Source organism: Lycium barbarum, chromosome 3, assembly GCF_019175385.1.
Source record: "Lycium barbarum isolate Lr01 chromosome 3, ASM1917538v2, whole genome shotgun sequence".
Classification (NCBI taxonomy): domain Eukaryota; kingdom Viridiplantae; phylum Streptophyta; class Magnoliopsida; order Solanales; family Solanaceae; genus Lycium; species Lycium barbarum.
Window position 1 is genome coordinate 16315432 of NC_083339.1, and position 3251 is coordinate 16318682.

The window sequence follows — 3251 nt, forward strand, 5'->3', positions numbered from 1 at the left end:
AGATAATCGTCTTAGATGATTCTCCCAGCAATTTTTACCAAGTAAAGAGCAACATGACTAGGAAACCTGAACGTACAAAAATTCAAAAGGCTTACATTATCAGAGAAGTAGAACTTCGTCCAACAACATGCATGAATATTTGTTTCCATTTTGCACTGTCATTTTGACTATTAATCTATTCTCTAAGCTTAGCTTCCAAAATTAAATCCAAGTCCATCAATTATTCTTCATCAATTTTAGATTATTTTGACTTGAATTATTCACGTTGTTTTCATTAGCTTTGGAGAATTGATCTGTTGTATCGGACTAGGAAGAGAATGAGATTGATTTCGAACACTAAGGTCGTATTTGGAGTATATATGTAACCACTGCTTACTGCTATATTAGCAAAAATATTTTTTTTATTTCTCCTGAATAAGCTGAACTTTTCACTTACACCCCTTCCGGCCCTTTTATCTATTATTCTACTTATTCAAGCTACAATCAATGATCTATTGTTACAATCAATTGTCTATTGAATTATAGGGGATTCATCTATCAATTAGAGGTCACTATTTTCCTTAATGACCATCAGAAGCGCGTGCAAATTTTCTAATTATTTAATAAAATAAATTCCTAATAAATAATTTTTTATGGGAAGTGTCAAGTTAATGAGGGCCAAGTAAAATGAAACAAATGAAAGTACTAAATATGAGTGATTATAAAGGCTTGTACATATGAGTGATAGACGGTGGAAAAATTTAATCTCCAGAATAATAAGGTGGCTTATGTGCTTATGTCACCCACTATTTCATCAAATTATGTAACTTGTTTTTCTAGTTCTTTTTTTATTAATACGAGGAGGGAATTAATATGATTAATTATTGTACAATTACTGATCAACTTAAATTAAAACAGTAACACGACACACTTCCTGGTATGTGACAAGCTGGTTATCATAACTTTTTCCAACAAGAGTTTTATTATGAAGAGAAAGCAGAATCTAGTCATTAGTTCTGACTTCTGAACAATGTTAACCTTATAAAACCATATACTCCGTATATTTTAGTTTCTTTTCTTTTGCATAATATGTATCCATAATTGAATCTACTCAACATATATAATCCGAAACTTCATACGATGAATGAGGATCTGTTCATTTTTTAGCAGAAGCAGAAGCCGCAGCTGGAGCATGAGCTTGGAAAAATGCAACCAACTCATCTCTTGGAGGTAGATATTTCTTGACTTGGGTGCAGTTAATATACTCATCTCTCCAAGCACAGAAATTTGGAAAATTTTCACTTGTCACTAATACAACTCCAGAGCCTTCTTCCAAAACTCCTAGCCAAAATCCCACAAAATTTGCAGCCATATCAGCTAACCCGAATTTATCACCCACAAAGAACTTCTTATCCTTGAGCTCATCATCAAGAACTTTCAGCATCTCACATACTTCCTCTTTACTTTTCTGTTGCTCCTCTCCTTTGCGAAGGAAAGTATGCACCATTGGTGTCACCTGTAAAACAGTACTCAGAAAGTGACAAGCTCTCTATATTTTCTACCTAAAGTAAATGTTCTAACATGACTAAATTATACAGATAGGAATAAATAGCATGAAGAAGATTTTTTACCTTATCATCGAGGAACTTAGTCCAGAAGCGAGCTAAAGCTCGATCATAAGGGTCTTTAGGCAAGATGGAAGGGCCTTCAAATGTCTCATCAATGTATTCAACAATTAACTTAGACTCGGCAATTGGCTTGCCATTGTGAATGAGCACTGGGGTTTTCTAGTGAACTGGATTGGATTGAAGAAGTAGAAAGCTCTTGTTATCTCGATCTTCTTCTAGATATTCATATTCCACCCCCTTAATCTTTAGAGCCCACTCAACTCTGTGAGTAAATGCGCTATACCAAAAGCCTAGTAACTTCACTTGTGCCATATCACAACTTTGGTTATTTTATTTGCTACTTTACTCTGTTAAAGAAAATTTCATTGGTGGATGGTTCTTTCTTGAATTATGTTCTTCTTTTATAGAAGGAACAAATCAATGAAGTGTCTTAGCAACCAAGTAAATGAGGGAGTGGTTGAAAGGACAGATGATTATTAAATTGATTCATGTATGTCCAAGACCTTAAAGACATACGTAAGCACTTAGCTTAGCTAACTGTATTTTGACTCATCACCCAGAGATTCTCTCAAAAGTTATGTTACTTTAGAGATTTCATGTATAAATTAAAGAAATTTCTAACGACATGTTTCGTGTTCAAATTTTGGGAATGAGAAAATTCTTGTAGGGGGCATTTTCTCTTTAATAGATTCTAGGCGGCTGAATTTAAATTGGTTGTACTAATGAACATTAAATACCAATTATTATACCAAAATAAAATAAAAAAATAATCACTTCAAACTACTCCTGCTTACTGACTTGTACATATTGTTTTAGGAGTACACCTTTTTGCGGTACAAGATAAGTCGTCACTGCGAACGCAAACGCCAAACTAGGCAACTTGCTTTGCTTTGCTGACAAGAAACTTCTTTTGTTATTTAAGTGTTTGCTCATTAATGTCTTTTAAACTATGGGTAGTCAATGTTTTTTATATAAGTGTTTGCTCATTAATGTCTTTTAAAACTAGACGGTCCATGCCTGTGCTGCTCACGGGCCCAACACTTTAGATTATAGTGCATTTATGTGTATATCGTTGTCTTTTAATAGTGATTATATATATATATATATATATATATATATATATATATATATATATATATAACACTATTAATATAACATTATAGTTTGTGCTCCGTATCTAAAACTTCATTATATTAATGCTTGCTACGAATACAAAATCAGCAAATTTATTAATATTTTTTAAAGAGAAGACTTGTATTTTCCTCTCTTTGAGATAAAACAATAGCAATATTTAAGCATGAGTTGATACTTTCAATTTTAATTCGATTAATTTAAAGGTGTAAAATACTTATTATTTTTTTACCAAATTTTGATTTGGATAATTCTAATTAAAATTATTAAATTAATTTTACATGTTTAAAACGAAACAAAGTAGAAATTGATTTTCTATTTAAATGAAGAAATACTATTTTTTAATTTTTGGTAAATATTATCGGTTTATCTCATTTTACTTGTCATGTTGTCTTTTGCATGGTTTTTAAGAAAACGTCGATTAGAATTATAATTTGACTAATTTACCTTATTCATTATTTGATCTCAATTTGATATATTTTTTTTACGAAATTAATCTCTTTTCATAGTTAT

General features: G+C 31.3%; 1 pseudogene; it reads right to left on the minus strand.

Moving 5' to 3' along the window:
• Positions 1–919: 919 nt before the first annotated feature.
• Positions 920–1981, minus strand: LOC132630541 (probable glutathione S-transferase; annotated as a pseudogene).
• Positions 1982–3251: the final 1270 nt, after the last annotated feature.